At 45.0% G+C, this 27,567-nt stretch overlaps 1 protein-coding gene across 6 annotated transcripts in view; it reads left to right on the forward strand.

Moving 5' to 3' along the window:
* Positions 1 to 27,567, forward strand: part of BMPR1B (bone morphogenetic protein receptor type 1B) — a 519,526-nt gene that overhangs the window by 150,587 nt on the left and 341,372 nt on the right. The window contains exon 1 of one of the 6 annotated variants that reach the window (XM_006036261.3): positions 4,839 to 4,861. The exons of the other annotated variants lie outside the window; for them this stretch is intronic. The gene's annotated coding sequence lies outside the window, so the exon portion shown is untranslated. Of the gene's footprint in view, positions 1 to 4,838; positions 4,862 to 27,567 lie in introns of those variants that run through there. 6 annotated transcript variants of the gene reach the window in all.

Consider the following 27,567-nt stretch of genomic DNA (forward strand, 5'->3'; position numbering starts at 1 on the left):
ACCTGGTGGTGCTGAGTCCCCGGTTACCCGTGCCGAGGGAGTCATAAGCAGCCTCCCAACCTTATATTTACCAGCAAGACATGGCGGGCAAGAATAAGAGGGTGTCTTGGGCCGGCCTTGACACGGAGTGAGGGACCTTGAGGAGATCATGGCCCTCCTAAAGAACCCTGCTGTGACAAGTAGTAATAGAGTAATTCTCTTGTTGCAACAACTCAGATCACAACGGGTCAGAATGTTGACACCGTGGATTCTTATTTGAAATGTATGGGTTTATCTTGTTTACAGGGCTGATTTTCAGGGTTCTGTTCTCTCTCTCTCCTGGCCTCCTCTGTGCCACAAGCATGCAGGACCATGTGGGGCACTATCTTGGAGCATGGGGACCCAGGGCCTTATCCTAGTGCATTGAGTCAGGTGGAGGCATCATGTGGCCTCAGGACTCAATCCCTGCCTGTGGGAGCAGCATAGGGCCCTCAGGATCAAAAGACTGAGCACTATTGGTATAGACTACTGTGAAACTGACTTGTCCTCTTCCTCTGCCTACCCTGAAAGAAATACAAATAGTAAACAATGGCTGGATCAAATTCTCTGTGGCTGGAGATATGGTTTATGTAGGCAGACAAAACAAAACCACGTCTCTGGATTTTCTGGTTCATTTAGATAGTTCTGTTTTAACCAAAATAATGCCGTGTTTCTTAGTATGTTCCTTCAAAGCAGCCTCACATTTAGTAAACTCCAGAAGCCAAATAGAGAGACCAAAGCAAAGCCCTACAAAATGGATTAATTCTTATGTTTTGCTTATTTCCCCTCACAGCTTCTTTTCTCAGTTTCTTATCAACAAATCCCTGTCTGCCTACTCATGGGAAAAGATCAGTTACTGTTTAAGTGTAAGATCAGCAGCACATAGTTAGCTCATACTTGGGACTACCTCCTTTAGCTGTCAGTGAATGCATCTACACATGCATTTGATCCCATATCAATTTACTGGCAAGTAAACTACTTGTGAGTAAATGTTCCTGGCCAGGCATCTACACATGCAGGGACTAGGGAGCAGATTTGCTGCTCTTAGCACCAAACTGGTCCCATTTCCTGCAGCTCGGCAATGGGCCCTTGCTTCCACTGGGGGAGCTCCAGGCTCTGGCTGCAGCTGCTAGCAGCCAGAAGCTCTCTTGAAAAGGCAGCCCCACTCTTTGCTCCCCGGCCAGTCACATCCTTGCCCAGGACCAGCATGCACAGCTCAGGGGCAGCACACAGCAGCTCTCTCCTTGCCAACTCTACCTCCCTGTGCCATGGTTGCTCCAGCCCCTGCCCCTGGCAGTGGCGACCAGTGCCCCAGGCTCCTGTTGGCCCATTGCATCGATCAACAGCTGACCCATGGCCGTCTGACCCATCCAGGTAGGGGGGCTGGGTGGCAGGGCACCTGGGATGGGGGCCAGACCACGGGCATTTGGCTGTTGGAGGTGTGGTGCAGGACCTCCTCTCAGGCCCATGGGGGGCCTGCTGTTAGGTGGCAGGCATCTGCCAGAGGTCAGGCAATGGATGGCACGAAGGTGACCACTAGAGCTAGGACAGTGTCCAGCACTCGGCGGTCATCATCTGTGGCTTGCACCGCCTGGCCCCGGATGGCATTCTGCTCCTGCAGCAGTTGGAGCCACTTGCACTCTAGGGCCAGGAGCACTGTCTGGAACTCATGGTGTGTCTGGTCCCACGCATCCTTGTGGGCAATGTTCTTCACCTGCCAGGCCTGTGAGTCCTCGCAACCTCCACTGCCACCTGGAGGGCTACTGTGGCAGTGCTATGTGTCCCTGCCCCCCACAGCCAAGGAGGACATCGCCACTGGCGTCAAACACGTTCCTAGCCATGTGAGAGGCCCATGCCTGCCTAGCTGCAGGGGTGTGGGCTGCTGAGTAAAATTTTCCACTGTCTCCTGCCTTCCTGTGGGATGGGAACCTGGGGCCAGGGGAATCTGGCCAGGTCAAGTAGGGAGAGGGGCAGGAATAGGGACTGGGGGCAGGGGTGGGGAGAGCCCTCCTCCCAGTGCAGGCCTTATTGGGTGGCAGGTTGCCCATGCTGCTGTAGATAGCATGGCTGAAGCCTGGGTCCTGGGGCGTGAGGATATCTGTCCATTGCCACATGAAGGGCATGAACTTGTGGGCACTCCGTAACTGACTATTGTGGTCGGTCACAGTGACCCATTATGCCCACGAGACCGTGATCTTTATGTAGCACTGCCATGCCAACCAGTTGTGCCCACACTCCTGCATCCAGCCTGACAGCCCCACATAGATGTGGGCGTTGAAACGCCTACCTGTGTGAACTGGTGGTGCACCTCCGCCTTGCCCCACAGCACTACAAGGTCACAAGTCTTCTCCATGGATCAGTTGGGGCTGTAGGTGGCAGGTGTGGGTGAGGGCGACACCATTGGGGGTTCTGCACTGGCTCTCTGGGCCTCTGCATGGCTGCCTCTGTGCTACTGGGCTTGGGCAGCTGCCTGCAGCACCCAGTGCAGGTGCACAGCATGGGACTGACAGCCATGCAACTGAGGCAATGCCCCACAGCACCTGCAGGCTCAGGGCAGGCTGTTGAGCTTCCTGCAGCAGGCCTGGCAGCAGCTTGGTGGTCTGGACGGTGCAGGCCTGGCAGCTGTGCAACAACAAGGTGCCAGCAGGCTTGGCACATCTAGGCTGCATCCTGCCCAAGGGTACAAAGGGACCTGGAGTGCCCTCAGGCTCCCTGTATGTGTCCCCCAGGGCTCAAAATGCCTGTAGGCTTTTAAGGGCCTGAGGCAGGGACTGCCATAGAGGCAGGCCAGCCCTGGGGCAGGAAAGGCTCCCAGCCCGGAGCCCTGGGGCTAGCCTCAGGCTGGTTCCCTAGTAACAGGGCTGACCCAGGTCACGTCTACATGTGTTACTGTGCAGTAACAAATTGTGAGTAAATTTGCTACGTGCATTTGCAGGTAGCAGATTTACTCGCAATTAGAGATTTTTAACAGCATAGTAAGTGTGCACACGTGTAGACACTCGTATATGCTTACTGTGCAGTAAACTAGGCTGCTGTGCAGTTAAGCATCTCATGTAGATGTGCCCAGTGAGACTTTATTTTTTTAACTCCCAGGTTCCCTGAGACCACTGCCTCATTCAGTATTACTTCCTCCTAAGGTAGGGCAGTCTGTCAGGAACTCTGAATTCTAGTGCTTTGCCACGTACAAGAGCACAAATAATGAAAATGAATTGTAACAAATTACCAAATGATAATATTCTTTCAGATTTAGTCATCTAAAATATTAAGAATATATAGTAGGAAAGTTGCATTTGATAGCATTGATTTGGGGGTTGGTTGGCTTGTTTTTTACCAAGTAGTTTTGCTTTTAAGTTTTATGAGTATGTTCATAGTTTCATAGTTTCTAGGGTTGGAAGGGACCTGGGCAGATCATCTAGTCCGACCCCCTGCCATGGCAGGAAAGAGTACTGGGGGTCAAACGACCCCAGCAAGATGGTCATCTAACCTCCTCTTAAAAACCCCCAGGGTGGGAGCCTGCACCACCTCACTTGGAAGCTGGTTCCAGACCCTAGCCACCCTGACCATGAAGTAGCGCCTCCTGATGGCCAACTTAAACCTTCCCTCCACCAGCTTGTGACCGTTATTCCTGGTCACTCCTGGCGGCGCCCGGGGTCACCCCTCGGCCTTCTCTTCTGGAGGCTGAACAGGTTCAGGTCCCGTAACCTTTCCTCATAGGACCTGCCCTGCTGTCCCTTGATCATGCGAGTGGCCCTCCTCTGGACCCTCTCGATGCTGTCCACATCCCTCTTAAAGTGCGGCTCCCAGAACTGGATGCAGTACTCCAGCTGCGGCCTGACCAGTGCCGCATAGAGGGGGAGGATCACCTCCTTGGTTCTGCTTGAAATGCATCTGTGGATGCACGACAAGGTACAGTTGGCCTTCCTAGCCGCCTCCCCACACTGCCGAGCCATGTTCATCTTGGAGTCAATAATGACTCCAAGATCCTTTTCCACCTCCGTGCTGACAAGAAGGGAGTTCCCCAGCCTGTAGGTATGGTGCCGGTTGTTCCTCCCCAGGTGCATCACCTTGCACTTGTCTGCGTTGAACCCCATCCTGTTCTCCTCCGCCCATCCTTGTAACCTGTCAAGGTCCGACTGTAGCCTGTTGCTCCTATCTATTGTGCCCACATCCCCCCACATCTTAGTGTCATCAGCAAATTTGAACAGGGTGCTTTGGACCCCCTCATCCAAATCACTGATGAAGATGTTGAACAGGGCGGGCCCGAGGACCGAGCCCTGCGGGACCCCACTGCCCACGTCCTTCCAGGCCGAGAAGGACCCTTCCACTACCACCCTCTGGGTGCGGCTCTCTAGCCAGTTGGCGACCCATTGGACTGTGTGGGTGTCTACGCCACAGTTCCCCAGTTTCCTAATGAGAATGGGGTGAGAATGTGTGTTTATGTATAACGTTTATATGATATACACTGTGAAACAGGTAACAAAATATTTCAACTAAAAACATTGCTGCACTTATCAGGTTGTTCCTGAATTGAAAGTGTAGTCATTTTAAAATTATCTAAACTTATTTTCTTGAAACCTGAATTGACTTCTAGTTTTGCTGACATGTAAAAAAAATACCAAATTAAAAATATCGTGCTTGAGGTCTGCTCGAACTACAAAGTATCTGGTTAGGACCTGTGAAAATGTGTAGTTTTCATTTTATGGTGACATGCAAGTCAGTGCTACAGGACCTTTGAAAAATTGTTTACTTTGGGTTGAGATATTAAACACTTGTTTTGTGTTGTTAAAATTTCAGAGCACCTGAAAGAAGGATTGAAATGGAAATGAATACACCTTTAACTCAGGTGATGCCTGGAATTCAGTACTTCCATTCTCCTTCTATACAGATATTTTTCCTTTTATTCTTAATGTAGCCTCAGAACCTGAAGACTTTATTCTGTTAGAAATCAAATTAATCTTTTGTCTTTGCCAGCATACATTTTCAGGTAGATGCTTTTGAAAATATTTCATTCAGCAAAACAAAGTCTTAGCTTCCAAGTTGCATTGGCTTTCATTGCTCCTAATTACCAGGGTTAATTTTGAAATTCTCCAAATGTAAATTACTTGTAAATTAGAAAATGGTACAGTTTGGATGACTTTTCTCAAGTAAAACCATTTATTTCGTGTAAGGGAACCAAGTTTGGAGTTTCATGAATTCAAGGCTTATTGTGTACTCTCTGGCGTAGTAAATACAGTACATAAATAAAATTCACATTCTTATTTTTAGCACATTGTTATATTTTATGATCTTGTCATTATAGTTTTGATATGTGACCTCTTATCTAAAGACTCAGTGATGACATTTTATGGTAGGAATGCTATTAAGCAATTTTAATTACTGTGGCTAGCAGTATTCCATCTTGGATTAGATGGGGCACAGGAGGGAAAACACTAATCTTAATTTAAAGCAACCAGAATATCTCCCTACAGTTCAGCAATCAGCTTCTATCAACAGACTTTATTTCTTTTTTTTAATTTTAATTAGTTAAGGAATGTAACTTAGAATTTGACCTCTGAGTAACCCAGTGTTTTATAATACCATGTAATCAGTCACATGAAGACTTCAGATCTTTTCCTCGATAGTTATTTAATTGGGAAATATGTTGCTTATTGGAGTGTTTGACGTATGATGTGGAAGATGTCAACTTTGCTAGTATTGAGACTTCTAGTAGCAAAGACATTTTCTTTACTTTCTCAAGGGACCTCATGCTGTAACAAATATTGTAACAAGAGCAAGATAGTCATTCTTATATGGTCGTGGTCATGTTTGGAAAGCTCAGTCATTTAATGAAGGGCTAATTTGATGGAGCCCTGTAGACGATGGCAAATGCTGTACATCTCAATAAGCTAACCTGTTTTACTAGGTGGGGGGAGGGGGAGCATTCTAGGATATGAGGGCATTGTTTTTAAACCCTAGAAACAGAAATAATTCGAAGATTAAAATCATGATTGAGGCAACAAGGGATTTCATCTTCTTTTAGCAGGTTGAAATAAATCTATTTTATTTGAATTAATCTTTTTACTCATGTTAATTGTAAGCATATTTAAAGAAAAGATTGGTATAAAAATAGCAGACTATCCAATTTCTGTTATCTTATTAGCATTTTCAAGTCAATTGAAGCAATATGATCTTGAGGGTGGTGTCAAAGATATGACTGAGATGTAGGTGCTTGGAGACCCCAGAGGGTTAGAACACGGGATCTGAGAGGCAAGGGTTCCAGCTGGAGTCAGAGGGTCAGAAGGTAAATGAGGAGGCTGAGTTCTTTAAGGGACCAGTATGTAGGCAATCACATGAGCCAGAGTTGGGAGGAGCAGGAACAGCATTCTTGACTGGAGCCAGTAGCCAGGTGGGTCTGGAACTGGCAACTATAGCTGTATGGAACTGGGGCATGGGCAGTTGTCAAGATTAGTCACAAGCCAGGAACTAGCTGTCATAGGACAGAGTTCTGGATTGGAGTCTAGAGCACAAGAGGTCAAGGAGCCAACAAGGCAGTCTGGAGCACATGGGGTCTGGGTTGGAGTCTGGAAAAAAGAGTCAGCAGGCAGAAATCAGGAACAAGGGTGTAGCCAGGAAGCCAAGAAATAGGACCCAAGTAACAGGAAACCAAGAATAACCAATGGGTTGGTATCGACCTGGAAAGATGTGGGCGGTGGAGTTCCACATGGCTCGGTCCTTGGACTGGTGCTGTTCAGTGTCTTCAACAGTGACTTGAATGAGGGCGTGGAGAGCACTCTGTCCAGATTTGCAGATGATATCAAATTATGGGGTAACGTTAACACACCAGAGGGTAGGGGATGAATCCAGGCAGATCTGGACAAGTTGGAAACATGGGCAGAAGAGAATAGGATGCAGTTCAATTAAGGCAAAAGCAAGGTACTGCACCTAGGGAGAAGGAATCACCAGCATGCTTACAGGCTGGGGAGGACCACAGCAGCAGAAAGGGATCTTGGAGTCACTGTTGACTCCAAAATGAACAAGAGTCATCAATGTGACAAAGTGATCAGTAAAGCTAACCACACACTATCATGCATTAGTAGGTGCATGACAAACAGGTCCAGGGAGGTGATACTTCCCCTTTATGTGGCATTGGTTAGGCTGCAGTTGGAGTACCGTGTCCAGTTTTGGGTGTCACACTTCAAGAGGGATGTGGACAACCTCGAGAGGGTTCAGGGGACAGCTACTCATATGGTTAGGGGCCTCCAGGCAAAGCCCTATGAGGAGAGATTGAGGGCCCTGGATCTCTTCAGCCTCCACAAGAGAAGGCTGAGAGGTGATCTTGTGGCTGCCTACAAATTCATCAGGGGGGACAGCAAGGACTAGGAGATGCTCTGTTTACCAAGGCACCCCTTGGAGTAACTAGGAACAGTGGCCACAAGCTGATGAGCAGATATAGGTTAGACATCAGGAAGTGCTTTCCCCTACCTTGGGGTCTTAAGAGGAGGCTAGACATGTCCCTGGCTGGAGTCATCTGATCCCAGTGCTCTTTCCTGCCCAGGGAAGGGGGTTGGACTTGATCTGGTAAGGTCCCTTTTGACCCAAACATCTATCTATGAATCAAGCAGGACCTAGCACTCTAGGAGTGAACAGGCAGGACTTAAGGACTGGGAAGCTAGGAATCAAAGGAAAGAACCTAGAAACTTAAGAACCAGGAGTCAAAAGCCCAGGGCTATAGAAATGCTTCTGTCCATGGCAACTGGATCCATCTGGGCTGAACTAGGGGTAGTTACCACTCAGGTAGCCAGGGCTAGCCGGGGACAGTTTAGGTAGCCTACTGTCTTGGCTCCCAACAGGTGGCAATAAAGCAGCAAACTTTAGGATTATTGTTAAAACTTGTTAAAAGAGAGAGAGGTGTTCAGTAAATGCTCTGCTTAACTAATAGCCTGATGCTGGAGCGGAGGAGAGAGTTAGTAAGAAAGCTGTTGCTTTCTTCACCCAATCCGAGGGCTGGATCCAGGGCTGGTGTAGCAGCACAGTCACACATCCCTTTGCCTGAGCTTGATATGTGTGGTGCTCACCAGCACTTGAGTACAGCTCCTGCTTGGAGTTCTGCACGTGCTGTGAGCTCACTGCTGGTTGGTGTCACCTGTGCCTGTACTCCCTGCTTTTAGACAGCTCCAGATCCTGCTGCTCTTCTCTCTTACATTCACTCCTATCCTTCCCCTTCCTCCCTTCCCCTGAATTTAGCTGGAGGAGAAAGGATTGGAGGAATGGGCCAGTGCTATGGCAGCCTCTGCTTTTACTCAACTCTACAGGCTCCCTGCTGCCACTGGTCCTCCCATCTCCTCCTTTCCCACTGCTGCATTCAGCTAGGGGAAAGGGGCAGAGGGTGGGTAAGAGTGAAGAGCAGCAGGCTCCAAAACTGCTTGAAAGTAGGGACCGGGCTGACCCCATACTGAGAGCTCACTGACATCCAGGAGCACAGTGAGGGGTTGCAGCCATCTCCCCTTCAGCTGTTTAGCATGCATGCTAAGAGCTCTCTTCACTGTATATGCACCCCACTGCTGAAGGGAACGTGGCCAGACCCATGTTACCGCAATCCTGGATCTGCCCATGCCCAGCCCCTTACCACTATCCCTACCCTCACTCAAACACTGGTATGCAATCTGTGGTCCACCTGCTTCTTACTGTTTGCATTTCCCAGGAATTTGCAGCTCTGCATTCTATTTTGATGTACAAGGAAGAAACTTCTTGCCTCCTTCCTTCCTCTTCCCTTTCCTTCCCCCATTTAGACACAAAGGTCAGTCAGGGTTGGTCCTTATTGCCACATTAACTATATTGGATTATTTAAATTTACATAGATTTAATCTGCACTGCTGTTATATATAATCCATATGACAGTGCTCTACAGAAAATTCTAAATTTACTCTTAAACATACTTTTTGACTGTCCAATTCTGCCAAATGTTGAGCACCTCTTTGTAAGGCACTGACTGTCCTTAAAATCTCATTAAAGTCAGTGGACTTAAATCTTTTTTTAAGCACCTGGAAGGACCTGGTGTCAAGTGAATATATTATGTTTGATCTGGAAAAATTGTTGAAGTTTTATCATTTTCAGGTAAACAGGCACACTGGTTTACCACCAATAATAAAAGATAGCTGTGAAATAGATTCTTTTTAAAATGAATAATTAAAATAGCAATTAGTTTTTTTTCTGAGGATGTCTAGGTTATTCTGGAATTTGTTTCACTCTTTACAGAATCAAAATACTGAATACTTAACTTTGGGGGAAAATGTCATTGGCAGCAGGACTATTCCTTGGCTTCTGCAGGTTTCTGATTTTTAATGTGAACTATATGTAGTTTTCTCATTGTTTTAAGTGTTCCATAATATTTTGTTTTCATATAAAAACACCTGCCCTCATATTTCACCAAAAGTGGCAGCTTTTACAGTGAGAGCCATTTATACTGATGTAAACATCATAATCCTTGCATGTAAAGTGATAAATTTTGTTAAATCAACATTTGTGAAATAGTTGCTCAAAGCAGGAGGTCCTACTTAATATATGTGGATTATAAACTGGAGGTCCTTCATCTGCCTCAAAATTCCTCTTAAACTTACTTTACCCAAAAGATAGAAGTAAAAATGAATTCTTTGTAACTTGCTGAACACAGTCATAGGGTGAAATTATCCAGATTTTCACCATGTTTACTGAATTCTGTAACATATGGAATGTTATAAGAGGTTAGAACAAACTAACCTCTTAGTTGCTGGAAACTGGTCAGGGAGAACACTGGGAATAATATATGTACTGTTTGTTGTGATTTATCTTAAAAGTACAAAATGATGATATTTTGCATGAGCGCTGAGAGAGAAAATCTGCAATAGCGATTTATCAAAGCCATGTTTTGCTCTTCGTACGTTGCTTTAAAGGAACAATGACCCCCAAATTAGGTTTTGTAAAACTTAAGTTTTTCTTCTGCACACCGATTATGTATCTACAACAACAGAGCGCAAAGCAGATATGAGGCATACTGGAAGACCTGGTGACAGTTCTAGCTTCCAGTATCTTTTTTGAGAAATGTGGGGCAGAGAAAATGGCTTTGGTTTAGTAAAGAGGGTTGTTGCGATCTATGGGCTTCTCACAATGATACGCAGCTAAGATAAGAGAATCCTACAAAGTTATGCCTATTATATCAGGATCCAAAACAGTTTCTTATTTTGTTCGCATCTGTTCTTACTCCTTTATGGAGTTATAAAAAATACACTTTACATATTTGGTGTGCTTCTTATTTGCCATTGGCCTTCCAGGTCTCTTCTGGCATCATAGTATCTGCTTGCTGAGTTAATTGCCCAAAAATCGACTGACCAAAAGCATTCCTATTTTTCACAGCTTAGGTTAATTGCCACAAAGGTCTTACTCAAGCTTTTGGCATTTTTCATACAAGAAACTGATGTTTGGTAGCAAGCAAACAAAATAAGTGATATTCCCATACTAGCGGTCAATGTAAAATAATAATATTAGGGAGTAATTTAATTTAGGAAGTGGAAAAGAAAATTCTATCCAACAAAAAGTCGAGAAGAAATTTAAATATACCAAAAGTTAATTATCTGAGTAAACAGTTGGTCAAAACAAGGGACTTAACACCCTACCTCGTGTGAAATAAGTTATTTAATGACTATAAGTAGTCAAGCCCTTGCCTTATATCTCAAAGGAAAGGTAGCACTACAGTTTGGTCTCTGATGCAAAGACATTAAGTGTCCCGCAAAGGTCATAGAGAGAGAGAATTAAGACAATGGCAGATCACCTCAGGGACTTTAAAATAAAATAAATTTTAAAGATAGGCAAACAAGCATTTTTTTCATGAAATGGAATATAAAATGGTGTCCAAACTGATCATGCTTTTATTTTATCTCTGGAGTGAATTCTCTCATTCCTGGTGTTGGTGTGTGTGCGTGTACTTCCAGAGATAATATAGATGTGTATGTGATACCTCAAGTGGAAATGTTTAATTTTATTTTTGTAGGGTAAGCACAGAAATATAACATTAGTGACACTACAGAAATAAACTTTTCCAGCATCAGCCTACTGTTTTTAATTCCCCAATTAATAGAACATGTGTTAACTTTATATCAGATTAAGTTTGTTTTGCTATTATTTCTGAATGTAAAATTTCTAGCTTCTGTCAGTGGCAACAGACACTGCAAGTTAGAGCTCTGTTGTGCTCAGACACTGCCCTGAAGAAATATTTAGTTTGTATGGAAGGCAGCAGTTAATAGCGTACCTCAGAAACCTCTGGACTTGCAAACAGGATTGAACATGGGGTGTAGGAGAGTTCCGGCCTTGTTGCATGCACTAAGTATATGTTAAGTGCACTTAAATGTGGGCAACTGTGTTCAAGCAGCAAAACACATGCTACATGTGTTCATATTGTGGAAAACATACAACTTTTCACGTGAGGAGTATATCCAGATCTTAAGTAACATGTTCAGCTATCATCAGGCTACTACATGGAGATATTACAAGCAATTTCTGGACCTTCAGAATCTCAGGATGCACCAATTTCAGTCCCCACACTCCTGCTTCATGGGATAGTCTGTCCACCTGCCAGAACTTGACTGTGAAGAAGGGTGATACCAGCCCCCCTAGGGGTAGTACAGGCCCCAAGGTGACATCTCTACCCATGCCCAGGGTATGTGACCTCAGTCCACATGGTATCATCCCAAACACCCATTGATCCCCTCAAGATTCACTGAGGCCTGCAACTTCTGCTTGAGTGCTTCAGTACAAACAGTGATCACCTAGCCTTTGAACTGAAGCAGACCAGAGAATGCCCTCCTCAGATGCCAGCAGGTGGACCTCGAACTGGAGTCATGGGAAAGTGCTGGACTTCCTGGCAATCTGGGGCAAGGAGAGAACCATCACCACTACTGTCTAGGGCACAAAAGGCAGCTGACAGCACTAGGTCATCTGCAAGTGCATTGTAGCTAGATGGTTGCTTGGAGGGCAACAATGGGACTGACTGCAGATCTTCACTGAAATTAAGTGCATTAAGTCACCGTACATTCAGGGCAGGGATGCCAACAGGGTCTCGAGCACCATGAGAACTGGTCCTGTACCACAAGGAGTTACACCTTAGGATCACAGTGACAGGCTTGGAGTATTTGGGCAGGGCATGGGACAGAATATCATCCTTCAGAGAAGAACTTGTAGGGGAGCGTGATCCTAGTTCAGGGCATGATTAATCACTGCCTTTACTGCTGGGAGGTCTGGCAGAGCTATGAAGCTGTAAGACAGGCATAGGATGGTTTCCAGAGCCTCACACACATTCCATGGAATTGCCAGCCTTACTGGAGAGCTGTCATAACAAGCGATGCCCTTTCATGACTCTAGGATTGCTCTGGCATGAGTGCTTGCAGAAGTGGCAGGGCATATCTTGTAGGATTACCACCTGCAAGCTCAAAGAACTCCACTCTGCACTAATGAGACACTTTTGCCAGGGAAATATTGGCCAGAGAAGTCGTGCTGGGAGATAGGGACAGACATATTATTGTGGTGGGAGCTTCATGGCTGGTGACCTTCTCCCACCTGTGCGAAACTTTGGGGAGGCACATGTGGAGAATAGCAAATACCTGAGAGTAGGTAGATAAAAGATTCTGCTCTTATCTCTCTGTTCTGTAAAAATGACTGGTCTGTACAAGATGAGCTGTGTTTCCCCCCATATTGTCTTAGAAGTTTGCAGTGATTTCTAGGTCTGTTCTGCTGTCAGTGCACTGTTGTCTGTGCACCTGTCAGTGTTTGAGTGGGAATTCAGAATTAAAATACATTATATGTCAACTTGGGAGCTAGGCCACTTCTGCTTTTTTCATTCCTCAGAACTTGCCCTGGCACAAGAGAGCTTGGGAGGCTCCAGCACTGATGCTGCTTCCAGGTCATGAAGGGACACTCTCACTCAGAGGATGTCCCATAGTCAAAAATGTAGATGGGATTACCAATACCAAATACTGGAGGATGTCACTGAGTCATCTGCAGCTAACCTACCATCAGTGAAAGCTGGCTTGCTGCTTGTGAGCGCTGGCAGTACCAGTCAGAGGAGCTGCTGAGAACTCTTCAGTAGACTCTTGCAACGTAGGACTGCCAGTTCCTAGAGCTGGTACAGGGACTGGTAAGGGGCTCAGAGGATCTAGGAATTGGTCCTCCGTACCCTTTTGTCCCTCTAGTTCTCTGTGAAGTCATACAGCTCATTCTTGGACAGGGTGGTTACCACTGAAGAGGAGTGTGTCCTTACCATGAAAGCAAGGCACCAGGCACCTGTGGCTGCCTACTCCCTCCTACCTGATCAGAGGCAATGGCAATAGCCTCACGCCACCAAGGACTGGTCTGGAGACTGGCCGCTTCCCTCACTCTTATCTGGTCAGAAACTGCTGCAAGATGGTCAGTGAGGAGCTTTGCAAGGAGTTCTGTATGCCTGCCTCCCCATGCTCTGGTCACCCCAGTCAGACGGAGCCTTGTACCCGCCCAGCATGACTAGACGCCAAGCAGGATGTGGAAGTCTTGAGTGGGAGGCTGTAAAACGTCCCAGCAGGGGTGGTCCATCCTTTCCCTGGGGTAATAGGAAAGGTTACCACCCTCCCAGAGACATGCATTCTAGTGGCAGGGGAGGGGGCAGGACTACAAAAAGTTACCTGAACTTTGATGATGAGATGGTAGATAGTTCCCTGCCATTCTTTGCCCTCAGCCAGCTCCCCAGTAGTGTGGGGTCAGACATGCTCATGCAGATGCAGCTATCAAGTTCCAGTATGGTGAATGAAGTGTCTATAATCACTCAGATGTCCCTGTACCCTCTTGTGCCTACCTGATTATTGTCCCAGAAAGTAGTCATCCAAGGTTTCTCTGATCAGAACACCCTGCCAATGGTTCTCTCTGGGATGCTTGGCCAGGAATGCTACTTCAACCCAGGTATCATCCACAGTGCCAGGGGCTCTCTCCATTGTGGGGCTGCCTGAAGCCTTCCCAGTTTTCCTGGAAGGCTTCATCTCGCATATAGCAATTGTGGATGATGCAGACAGCAGCAACGTAGCTGGGAATGTTCCTCAGCCTGAGTTCAAGACAGACCCCAAGGAACCTCCAGCATGTCTTTAGATGCCCCAAAGCATATGCCTCCATCATCTGGCAGCTGCTTAAGCTGGTCATTTAAGAACTTCTTCCTGGGGTCCAGTTGGCTGGTGTATAGCTTCATGAGCCAGGAGAGCATCAGAGAGGCTGGGCCCCTGCTGATCAAAGGGGGAACAGTTGGCTCACCCACATCCATGGTGGGAGTGCTAGGGGGAAACCCCACTCCTCACTCCATCATCCCTGGGAAACTGGAGTTCTTGAACATATTAAGCATTATGTACCTGGCCCAACCACCTAATACTGATATTAGCGAAGTGCTCTAGTTGTCCACAGCTGCCTGGAGTGTAAACAAATAGAACGCCTTATGGTTTATGTAATATAAGGTGCAGTGAGGAAGGCAGAGAATGGGTATATGGTTCCATTGATGGCAGTTTGGGAAGTCCATCTGTTCAAACCTGGCAACGATCTCTTATGGGTCCCTGAGCCAGATGAACCAAGGCTCCAGCTCCTCAAGTATGGCATCGCACATTTCATGCATGTCCGTCATCACCACTGTCTGCTTTTCACTGAACTAGTTGGCCTTGGAATGCAGGTTGTTGGTGTATATCAACTTCCAAATCATGTGTCTTTCAATGGATACAGAGCACTGAATCCTGAACTCATTGCACTGCAACAGGCCCCTTAGTGGCATGCCTCTTTCCTGTGGTAGGGGCTGGGAGAGGGTTCAGGAGTCTTACCCAAAACTGTGTCCAGATGCTGCTGCTCCCACTACCATATGATCTGCCCACCCAAGCTCTTGCTCTTAAGCAGCAGCAACACAGTGTCTATGCACTGTCTACTTCTGTAAGAGCAATACTGCGGGAATACTGGAGTCAGAAGCGGACTGGCCAAGTTCGCCGATGACACCAAACTTTGGAGAAAAGCATCCACACCAGAAGACAGGCGGGTGATCCAGGCTGACCTGGACAGGCTCAGCAAGTGGGCGGACGAGAATCTGATGGTGTTCAACGCCGATAAATGCAAGGTTCTCCACCTTGGGAAGAAAAACCTGCAGCATCCTTATAGGCTCGGCACTGCTATGTTGGCTAGCACTATGGAAGAAAGAGACTTGGGGGTCATCATTGACCACAAGATGAACATGAGCCTGCAGTGCGATGCTGCGGCTAGTAAAGCGACCAAAACGCTGGCTTGCATCCATAGATGCTTCTCAAGCAAATCCCGGGACGTCATTCTCCCCTTGTACTCGGCCTTAGTGAGGCCGCAGCTGGAGTACTGCATCCAGTTTTGGGCTCCACAATTCAAAAAGGATGTGGAGAAGCTTGAGAGAGTCCAGAGAAGAGCCACGCGCATGATCAGAGGTCAGGGACGCAGACCCTATGATGACAGGCTGAGAGCCCTGGGGCTCTTTAGCCTGAAAAAGCGCAGGCTCAGGGGTGATCTGATGGCCACCTATAAGTTTATCAGGGGTGACCACCAGTATCTGGGGGAACGTTTGTTCACCAGAGCGCCCCAAGGGATGACGAGGTCGAATGGTCACAAACTACTTCAAGACCGTTTCAGGCTGGACATAAGGAAGAATTTCTTTACTGTCCGAGCCCCCAAGGTCTGGAACAGCCTGCCACTGGAGGTGGTTCAAGCGCCTACATTGAACACCTTCAAGAGCAAACTGGATGTTTATCTTGCTGGGATCCTATGAACCCAGCTGACTTCCTGCCCTTTGGGCAGGGGGCTGGACTCGATGATCTTCCGAGGTCCCTTCCAGCCCTAATGTCTATGAAATCTATGAAATACTCTTGCTGCTGGGGCACAGACTCTGCAGGGGTGGGGATGATTTTGGCATTTCTTCTAAGTCAGCCTTGAGTCTGGTGCCCTTCTCACCTTGTTATGCTACTGGTTAGGCCTATGCGAAGCGACAAGTATTTAATTCTGATTTGGATTTGGATGCCTGCCCCTGGTGAAAGCAGCTTCATGCAGCCAAGAATATTGATACCCTGAAACTTCTCCATTTGATTCTCAAGCTCCTTCACTATGGGGATCACCTGGCTAAGCAGGGCATCACCAGCACTGAGGCTCTCAGTGGCCTTGAGGAATGGCTTGAGGACCACCAAGATCTGGTATCCTACTCTGTTTTGTTAAGGGGCCTACTGATCCCAATCTCCCTGAGCAAGGCCATCTCATGGATGGCCTTCTGTTGCTCAATCAGCCTTTTCAAGCATCAAGTATGAGGAATTCCACTGAATCTCCACATCCTGCGTGATTTTGTGCTGCGGGATGCTCAGCTCTGCCTGTTTGTCCTACAGCATCTTGACCCCCTTGACGTTCTGGTGGAAGTAGCCCACCACCTTCCTGCATTTTGAAAAGAGGTGGGTGGTAGTGATGATGCTGTCCTAGGAGCCCTGACTCCTTCCAAGGCGTCTCTGGCTATGAGGTGGGACTTGTGTGCCACAAAGCGGATGCCAACAAAGTTGGCATAACTCACCATCTTGACCATATTGGCCCCATTGTCAGTGACCATGAACCTGTGGGTGAGCTTGCCTTGCCCAACGAGCCACCCCTGCACCATGCGATTCATGGCCACCATGAATTCCTTTGCTGTGTGGGACTCATCCATCACCTCTGCTTGAAGGAGAGTCCACCAGTGCCCTGAATGATTGCACCAGTGCCCTGTGAGAGAGAGTTAGGCATCATCTCCACTCCGGCTGCTCCCGATGTCCGAGGTGAAGTGCAAAGCTACTTGTGGCCCTGCCTTCCGCAGCTTCTCCCTCAAGTACTCCTTGCATGCCTCATACAGGGAGGGCATCACCGTCCTGCTAAAGGTGGTGCGTGCAGACATTTGGTAGGAGGGGGCCACGAGCGCCATGAGCCGCTTAAACCCTGGATGCTCAACAAATGGAGAAGGGCTGGGAATCCAGAGCAGGCATCTCCGCAATGTTCTGGGTGACCTCGCTTGCCTTGGGAATGGACCCCACTCTTTGTCTCCACCTTCGTCCCACTGTTCCAGGGTGGCCTGCCTCTGCTTCTTTGGGATGGGGGCTTTAGACAGAGAGGGGGACTTCTTTTGTGGCACATTCCCACTGGTGCCAGGCTGAGGAGGAGCAAGGGCAAGGGGGTGCTGCCTTCTGAGATGCAGCAGCATTGTCGTGGTGATGAAGTGTTTCTCGTCCTTGTTCCGGCTGATCTGCTTTCGGCAGTGCTGGCATGTCGCATACCTAGGATCGTCTGATACTTCACAATGATCCCACACTACGCTGCCCACCCACTTCTGGCTTGAGGGTGGGGATCCTACCTTATTCCCTTCCTCATGAGGCAGAGGCACAACAACAGGAGGAGCTGAGCCACTTGCCCCCACAACCTCCTCCAGTGTGCCTTCCAGAAGAGACCTGGCTCTAGGGGAACTTTTAGGGGTGTGGAGCACAAACTCAGATTTTCCCTCCTTCCCCAGAATATCCTTAGCTATGGCATTCAGCTCTGCTGCTTTTAGATCCACCTCCTTCTCTGGCACTGGAAGGCTCATACTGGGAACTAAATTTGGGGTGGAGACTTTCATGCTGGTGCTGGTGGTTATTACTGGTGCTACTGAAGGTGGTAAAGGTGCAGACACTGCTCCCACCTCGTTGTTCCCACTAGCAGCATTCATTGCTGCCAAGAAAGAGGGTGCATCCATATTTGGTGGGGTGGGGGGGGGGAAGAGAACTTGCAGCAATCCCTCTGCCCCCTCTCCCTACCCTGCCAAAGACCTGGTACCTACCTTTCCAGCATGCTTCATAATGTTTGGTGTGCTGCAAAATGTGTGTGTGTGTGTGTGTGTGTGTGTGTTCTGCTTTCCTGCACAGTGATGACACACTGTCATGGAAAATAGATTTATTTTTGTGCAGGGGTGGGGAAGACTAACAAGAACAAATAAGAGTATTTTGGGGCAAGAATACATTGAAAGGGATAACAATAATAATAGTAGGCAAGGGTATGTAGGAAAGGATTGGATACAACTTGCTAGCAAGAGACTAGCTAGTGCTACCAAGCCAGAACCTCTCAAATGCTGCTGCTGCAAGACGGACACATCTCACAAAAGGTACAGAGACAGATCACTTCATACACAGCCTTATATGTTGTTTCTGTGTCCCTCCCCCAGAGCACTGTGATTGGAAGGGAACTCAGAGAAAGATCACAGTCACTGACCAGCTACAGATATCAATAGCAGAGCAGTTGTTCCCTCCCTCTCCTCAGTTTCCTGCAAGCCTGCCTTCTGAATCTCTGAACCTTTCCAAATATTTTTTAATTGATTCAGATGCTTCCAATTCAATTCGGACCTTTTAATGGGTCTCTGGATTTGATTCGGATTCGGAGATTCGGCTGCCGAATCGGACCGAATCTCCTCTGAATTGAATCGGCTACCGAAGCTTCGCACAGCCGTACTACTAGTGTCTCTGCAAGTGGGAACTCGTGCCTTTCCCCTCTTACAGACACACGCCCTGGGAAGTCTTCAAACCATGTCTCTCTAATTGGGGAACATGTTGCTCATTATCTCGCAGGTTCAGGCCCCTGCCCAATATGGAACAAAGGGAGACATATGTTTCACTCTGTGAAGTGGATCACCTGTGTCAGGACGCATCTCACTGCAGCTGAACTGCTTAGTTTGGTAATATCTGTTTATTCCCTAAGAGTTCTGTTTCTGGTGTTTCCCCTTTAATCTATTGCCATAATTTACTCCCTCTGTTGTCTTTCAGGGTCCCTGGTGTGTTGTTTCTCATCTCTTGTCAGTACTGTCATTCCTTTTAGTTCATCCTGCTACCTGGTCTTTTTCTTTTTGTGGCCTTCCCTCCTTGAGCCATCTTCCATATCTTCTAATTGACTCTTCTTTGCTCCTTTTTTTAGCTGCACTCTCCATCATCAAGTATAAAAGCAAATGAGTAAACTTGCCTCTTATTGTCAACTCATTTGCAAAGTTGATCCAATTTACTTAGAAAAGCAATGGCTTTTTGTTGATATCTTTTATGGAACCAACTGCATAGTTGGGACATCTCTTATAACAGTTGGTTCCATAAAAGATATGTAAAAAAACTCCCTTGCTTCTTGCATATTCTCCTGGACTATTATGACTAAAAGTAAAACTCCAACCCTTTAATTCATTTAAGCCATACTGGCATTTGCTTAACATAGGATTATATCATGCTCATTATCTTGCCTTAGAGAGATTGCTTGTGTATTAATGGTTCTGTAAAGCATTTTTTAGTGTCTCGGGCTTTTGTTCTCTGCTTCATATCATTCAGCCAGTACCAAAATAAACTTGATGTTCAAGTAAGATAATTATTGGTTTCATGTTGTACTGTACATAATATGTTATTTCATTTTCCTCCTGTCAGTTACAGCAATTTAACCAATCCACAACAATTTGAGATAACTTAATTATGCAAAATGAAGTAAGGTTCTTTTATTTTTTATCTTTTTTGTATTCTTATGCTGCTGTAAAGATCAGTATGTTGGTATTACCACTGAATTATGCCACTGTAATTAAAAAAAAATGATATTCTTTGTCATCCATTATAGAGAATAATGCCAAAGGGGGCAGTTAGGTCATTAGTCTGACTTCATGAACATTACAGGCTGTAACATTTCACACAATTACTCCTGTACTGAGCCCAGTAAATTGTTTTTTGGCTATCGCATAACTTGTGCTAAGAAAATGCCTATCTCTAGGGCAGGCGTCCAGTCTTCATTTGAAGACGCCACTTCCATTTAATCACCCTCATTTTTTTTCTTTTTTCTTGAGTGCTTCATCTCTAATTTGAATTCATCTGGCTTCAACTGCCAGCCATTGTTTATTATTATTTCATCTCTGCTAGATTAAAGAGCACTGTACTACCTTGTATTTTTCTTCTTTTGGAAGTATTTGTATGTTCTAAATAAGTCATCTCTCAATCTTCCTTCTGATAAGCTAAACAAATTGAATATTTTTAGTGTGATAGTTAAATACCTTCCCCAACCTGCAAATTGTTTTATGACTCTTCTGCATCCTCAACAATTTTGAAGCAACAATTTTAAATTGTAGACAGAAGAATTGAATACAGTATTCAACAATGAGGCTCACCAATGCCAAAGCACAAGGAAGAACTTATCCCTAATCCAATTTACTACTACTTTATAGATACATTCAAGGGTTGCCTTAGTCCTTTTTGCCACAGCATTGCAATGAGAACTTATGTAGAATAATTTGTTCCTTCTGGATGCTAAATATTTTCATAGTCAGTGGGGGTGTCTACACGTGAATTTTAATGCTCATGAATAAACTCTGGAATTTTACTTATTGTGCCTGGAACCATGGCACATTGAGCTGGGTTGGAGCAGCCCCAACTGGTAGGGGGTCCTGGGGGACAGCCTGCAGCCCAGAGCTGCTCCTCCCAGCTCAGTGTGCTGTGGAGGGGCTGGCTGGGGCATGAGAGTTTTTTGGTGCGGGGCTAGCCAGCAGGCAGCCCCTGTACTGAAGCAGCCTTCTACCCCAGCCAGCCAAGGCAGCGTCTATATGTGTGCTGCTGCAGAATAAAAACAAACAAACAAACTCTGCAGCAGCACACATAGACACTGCCCTGCTGAGGAGTTAATTAGTTTATTCCATCCTAATAGGGTTGCACATGTAGACTCTGAGATATTTACTGCAGAGCTAATTAGTCTACTGCACAGTAAACGTCTCCTGTAGATGCACCCAGTGAGATGGAATTTATCCTTTTCCTCTATTCTGTAGTTATGGCATGTTTCTTGGATGTAATTTTCCAAGTTTCCTGAATAAAACTTGTTCTTGGGATTTGGCTAACTTAAAATGTTTTATCTGGATGGAACCAGAATATTTAAGGGGTCCTATCTGAATACCTAGTCCTTATGATTATTTATTGCTCTTCCTCTTTCCTCTCTCTTCCACTTGTTAGTGATTGATTGCGTTTTTATTTCTAATTGCTGCTGTTACTTTGCCACTGAACCAGGACAGATGAACTGTTAGACTAAAGTTAAAGTTTAAGTTTAAAAAAGAACGTGTGCATACTTCAGAAACCTAAATTCAAAATTCCAATGTAAAACCTTCCCTGCCTACAACATCTGCCTGACCGTACTAATTTGGTGTTAAGCCTGAAAGTCCCCTAGATGCCTGTAAGTCTAATTCTGTGCATGCTTGGTCTGTGTAGCTGGATGCCTGTCTTCTACCTGAGCCTTCACTGGGATCCAGAAACTAGGAGAGCTGTGTTGAAATCACCTCAGGGATCTTTTTGTGTAGACCTGATTAGAGTATGCTTCCCACACTGATGTATCTGTTGTCAAGATCCTTTGTTTCTAAAACACACAAAGGAGTTTAATGCAAAGAACACCCTCTCCTCGCTCTTATCTCTCTTACCCTCTCTGTTTCCTATACCTTCACTCTTGACTGAGTTCCCCTTTTGATCAGAAGTTTTCAAGGAGGAGCTGCCAGGAAGTACCCCAAAATGATATCAGACCTATCTGTCTTTTAAACAAATTAAGAGGTTATGAGAGAGAGCTGAGGTTTATGAGAGAGAATTACAGGAAAGTGGATTGGAAATAGGAAATAATTTCCTCTTGCTGTAGTGTAGCTGAATAAAGCCTGGTTCATACAGTTGCAGAAAAGAGTCCTTGTCAGTTAAAGAGGAAATATGTACTCACATCTTTGGATTACTGTTTCTTTCAGTTTCTGAAAGTTGTCTTCTGCTAGCATCACAGGTTGGCAGCCCTGTATTTCTTGGCACTGAATCTTCTTGGTGTCAGAGCCTCTTCCCTGCCCCCCCCCACCCTTCTTCTCTCAGGGCATCCTCCTCTTGATAAATCTGAAAGAAGTCTTTGAAATAAGATACATTAGCATATAAACTATGCAATTCTTCAGTTGTATTCATGTCAAGATAATGAATGTTTGTTCAGGTGTCCTTAGGAAACGAATGACTTCGATCTTGTTTCTGTACAATAAGCATTTTACACTGTAAATTTGATAACCGCCTACCATGTTTTCAAGACCTAGAATTATTTTTTAATTTCCTTTATCAAAACCAGAAATTTTAAATACTCGTTTGATCTCATTATACTGTACCCCAAATGAAAGTGTAGTTAATTTGCATATTAGTGTTTCTCACTCCCATGGGTCTAGGTTTGTAACCAAAGAATTACAGTTAATAGGTCATTCACCTGTCAGTTTTGACCTTTGTCAGTGGCCAGGTTTTTTTTTTTTTTTTTAAGTCAATTTAATATCAATTACAATCCTAAAGTAAGCACAATTTCTTGCTGGACAGTTTCAGATGAGTTATATCTTCATGCATAATGGAAGGATGAGATTTAGCTATCAGTGAAGTTGTCACAAGTATATTTCCTTAGTTTTTATTTGGATCAAAATTGGCCCATAACTTGAATATAATATTCTCGTTATTGATAGAGAAATGTTATTGTTTTCTTCACACTTGTAAACTGAAATTCTTGAGTTTACCTTAAGTTTATAATAATGTACTGTGGAAAGAAATGACTACCCTAGTGAGGGCTCTAGCGTGTAAAGTCTGTAGGATGAGCCAACGTTCCAGTGGGAGTCTTATTTTTTTAATTTCCTCATTCTTCTACATTTAGTTTCTGTCTGTATTACAGTAATGTAGGATTTGCAGGGAATTACAGCTGGGGGAGCAATAGGGAGGAATTCTTAAGAATCTGTTTTCCAAAGCTGCACATAAAGAAGTCTACTCAGCCATGACATGTTATTAAATATTTTTAAAATACACAATTTATATCCTCCATGTAAAGTCAGTAGCAGTGAAGCAGTAGGAAATGTTTTGGGCTGACACACAGCAATCAACAAGGAAAGCTGATTCCTTCCTTGCTATGTAGACCGTGATTGTTTCTGGTTTTGAACCAAGTTACTTCCCTCATGACTGTGTAATCACTCCCTAACTTTCAAAATACGAATGAAAGTACAGTTGCTATACAAAGATACTATACCAAAATTACATTACCAAATTTATACTACTATATTATACTATACTATACTATACCAAATTTATACTACTATACCAAAATTACATTAGTTGAAATGATACTTTCTGATGCTCCAGTTTTGCTATTGTTCTCAAGTGTAAAGCACTGCTTCATCAGAAATGGGAATCAAACAGTTGGGTCTGCCTCATGAATGTTTATATTCTGTGGAGCATGGTTTGTATCTTCCCCTCTATTAGACCCCCTCTATATATTACATGTATTATAAAATTAACTGCTTAGTTCGGAAATTACTTGAAGACCAGCTACATGTGCATAGTAGTTATCATGCCATAAAGACTTCAACCAGCTATAAAGAAAGACCTTGAAAATGTGTGCTAACTCTATAGCTGGTTATTATCAAACTTTAATTTACACATGTAAGCGGGTCTTCCCAGCTGCAGGCATGCACCATGCTCAGTGAAAGACCCTTGAGCTGTAGTGATCATGGCAGTCATAATCCCCAGGCTCCAGGGGTTTCCCACATCTCCAAGGTGAGGAGCCCCTCAACTGTGGTGCATGGGGCTCCTAGCCATAGGAGCTTGCTTCCTGCCAATGCAGGGGAGGGAAGGCCTGTAATCAGGCACCCCCTGCACCAACAATAGGGCACGATGGGGTCTAATGTGGCATCCCATAGTCGCACCTCCTGCCTTGCATATGTGGCATGGCAGGAGCACAATTGTGTGAATCCCATGTTAGATCCCCTCACCTCTTTACCTGCACATCTAGTGGAGGCCTTTGGAAAGTAATTACCACACTGTGAGTGCAATTGCACTTAGGTGAAGGATAGTTAGCAGAAAGCTTTTTAGCTTTGGGTATCATAAAACATGTATTTCTATTACACAGTAATGGAAAAGAATATTGCCAATGTTCATTATGGGCTTCCTTGTGTAAGATGCTTAGTTCAAAGCATGTGCAATCCTGTTTAAGTACAGCCTATTTAATTTCTAAAGACAGCCTGAGGCCATCTTTTATCCAGGCAGCATGCTAATTATAATTGATAGCTTTTTCCTCAAGAGTAATTTATTGAGAGTGTTGAGTAGTAGTGTGCCTGGCGGCAATCTGTGCATCCCCATTAGATTTGGTTTCTCTCTCCAGTGTGTATCCTAGGACAGAGATTGGCAACATATGGCTCATGGAGCCACTAGGTCCAGCCCACAGAATCATAGAGAAGTAGGGCTGGAAGGGACCTCCATAGGTCATGTAGTCCAGCCCCTGGTCTGAGGCAGGAGTATCCCTATCCAAACCAGCCTATACAAGTCCATAAATCTAACCTCTTAATAAAACCATTGTCAACCCTGACACAACACAAGACATAACACTGTAACCTGGCACAGGTAAAGCAGCCAAAGTCCCGCTGCAGTAAAGGTTGCTAATATATACTCAAGAGATCCCAGGAAGAAGGCCATGTTCCCCCACTACGGAGGAATTTAGAAACCCCCACAGTCCATGCCAATCTGACCATGGGATAAAATTACTTCCTGACCCCAATTATGGAGGTGAGGGGGTTTTGGAGGTATTCTGTCAGTTGGGCCTTCACCCACACTGGAGCTAAGCAGCAAGGAGCAGCAGCAGCAGTGGGCACATCAGAATGCTGGTCTTCCTTAGATCCAATCTGAGGTGGTCTGGCCCATAGTGCTGAAAAATCACCTCTGCTTATTGAGGTGATCCATCCTAGCCTACATGTTGGTCTGATTTATTATTGAGTGTTCTTTAAATGCCATGTCCCTTGCCTGTTTTGCAGTATGCCATTCACATTTGTGATCGTATTCCTTTATAGTGATCAACAGACTGTATTCTTCAACAATAAAATGGGGATGAGAGAGACAGAGGAGCAAGACTATGCTTATGTTGTTGTTTTTAACTTGCTTACCTTGCCTCCTCTGCTTTAGGGGAAAAAGCCAAGGGAAAAAGAGACACTTAATTTGTGTTTGCATTATGACTACTTAAAATGTTAAATCCTTTTATTCAAAATAGTAACATACAGGTCTACCTAGTTTTATAGCTACTTTGTTTGGTCTGTGTGTTATAGCTGATTGGTGACCTGTATTGTACTTAGTAGTATGCAAAGTTTTTGGAAACTTCTTTCAGTAGAGGCCCACTAAAGGGTATTAAACAGTTTTATAGGACTCTCCAGACATCATATCTTACACAGTCTACCGTATTGGCTCTTAAAAATGGCTTTGAATACAGTGCCAGGGCCCCCCCAGTAACAACTTTACAGGCTCTCTATAACCCGTTGAACCCCCTGTTTAGCTAGTTGTATGCTAGTAGGGTCTGGGTTAGAGATTTTCCTATTAAAAGAGTGAGGCATTTATTTTGATTAGTTTAATTAAACACGGCTCCTATGCTGACTAAAGCATGAACTTTACAAAACTTCGTAAATTCTTGTTCCAAAGACCCCCATTTGCAAGGAACGACTGGAAATAATCTGAAGCAAACATCTGAGCAGTGCCTGTATCTTGTTTCAATGGGAGTTTTGCCTGAACAGAGACTTCTACTTTTGGTCTCTAAATGTGAACTACAATAAAATGCTGCTTCATGGAGGTAGGTTCTGAAGCTTCTAGATTCTTCACTTGTGTAAAACCATCATAAAACCATAGAGTTTATAACGTAATTGTAAAGAACTATACAATTAATCAGTGCCCCGGACATATAGATTAAGTCTAGTATGTTCGGAACATTTGTTTCATTATTATTTCCTTTTAAAAAAAATTAAAAAATTCAAACAAACAAAGTCCTTTAACATGAATGAAAATGCTTTGAGGTTTTTTGGAGGACATAAGTCTATACCAGGTTTTTCTCCAGCTCCTGTGTGAGACGTGGCGTTGTTTCAGTACTGGCAAAGCTGCTTCCTGCCACTGTCAACCTCCTGATCTTCAGGGTTGGTAACAGGATATTTTTGAGGTAGAAAGTGACTTCTGACAACATCAGTGCTGGCCTAGCTCTACCCATGCTTACTTGGCTGGAGACAGTGTTTGGCTGAAGCATGAAAAGGTTTCCAACAAGTCATATAGCAGATAGTAAGTTCTAGTGCAAAGTCTGGTCTGATTCTCTACTGACTTGGTGTGCACCCAGGCTTCAGGCTTCATCCCTTTCAGTGTTTGTGATTTTACTATCATGTTTTTCTAGTTTTTAAAGTGTTTTTCTTTTTTGTACTGCTGTATGAAATGGGAAACTGAAAACTGATTGGAGGGGAACAGATAGAAAGTGAAGGAGAGGTACAGATCATAATGAGATTAAAGATGCATTTGACCCATATTTCAATTTTTTAATCCAATGTGGAATTGGAACTCTGACTCTGGCCCATCTCTGGGTGTCAAGTTGGATTCTAGATTTGCTGTTTACTGGATTTTCTATTTACTGGATCCTTGCACATTCTAGTGACTACTAAGGTGTTTTCTTTTTATGAATAGCTTACTAGTAGAGCCTTAAAGCTGATATCCTTTCCCAGGCTGCTCTTAAATATCTGCTCCCCATATCAACCCCCTTAGGTCACATCCTATTATTTTACTAAGAATTTTGGAAAGAACAGTTGGCACTTACTGCAAAAATATAAAGTATTGTCTGTTGTCAGAAGTTATCAGTGTTGTCATTGCTGCTGTCAAGGTGTTCTTGATGTGTTAGTGTTGAAGTCTTGGGAACTTAAGCGACAGCAAAAGTCTCAGCCAAGAGATCCCAACACCAGTATTGTCTTAAAGAATGACCACAGGCTCAGTTAAGTGGCAGAGGTCTTGCCAGGTTTACTGTCTATAAGCACAGCCCTAATACATTTTGGTACATGTGATATACAAGTACGTCAGACCGGGAGTTAAGGCATTTGTACCTGTGATGAGGATAACACAAGGATAACACCATACAGGGCTCCCCTAGACCGCTACAAAGTTCCCATACATTCAAACCCTCCTTTTAGGCTATGATCAAAACAAATTATGTATTGCATTCAATCTGTATCTTGAACGTCCAAAACCATCCTGTATCATGGGCTTGTTTCACATCCTAACCTGGGTGTTTCTGTTCCAGGTTTATCATGCAGGCAGTAGACGATCCTGCACCTTGTACAGCCATCTCTCCTATCTTCTGGCAGAAGTGCCCATCTGGCCCACATGCCAAGTTTTGCTTCCATAATAAGTTCATGCATTGGTCAGGTTTTCTGGTTAGGCCTGCTCTGGCCAGTGATTTAGCAAAGCCTTTTTGTGAGTGTAAGGGGGTACCATTTCCAGGGGTGGCTGTGAAACCCCTGAAGTCCCTTCAGCCATTGCTGTCCATAGGCAATCACCCCTTCAGTCACCTGCCACACCTTGTTATGTTTTGTATGAAGGAGGCTGCCCCAGGGCTTCCCAACTTCCCAAGTTGCTGTCACGAATGACCACCAGTGGTCTGTGGTTCTGTCTTTAAGGGCTAATTGCATGGCTCTGTTCGACCCCTGCACCATGCCCCAAGCCTTGCAGGTGTCAT

Source organism: Alligator sinensis, unplaced genomic scaffold (assembly GCF_000455745.1).
Source record: "Alligator sinensis unplaced genomic scaffold, ASM45574v1 scaffold525_1, whole genome shotgun sequence".
Classification (NCBI taxonomy): Eukaryota; Metazoa; Chordata; order Crocodylia; family Alligatoridae; genus Alligator; species Alligator sinensis.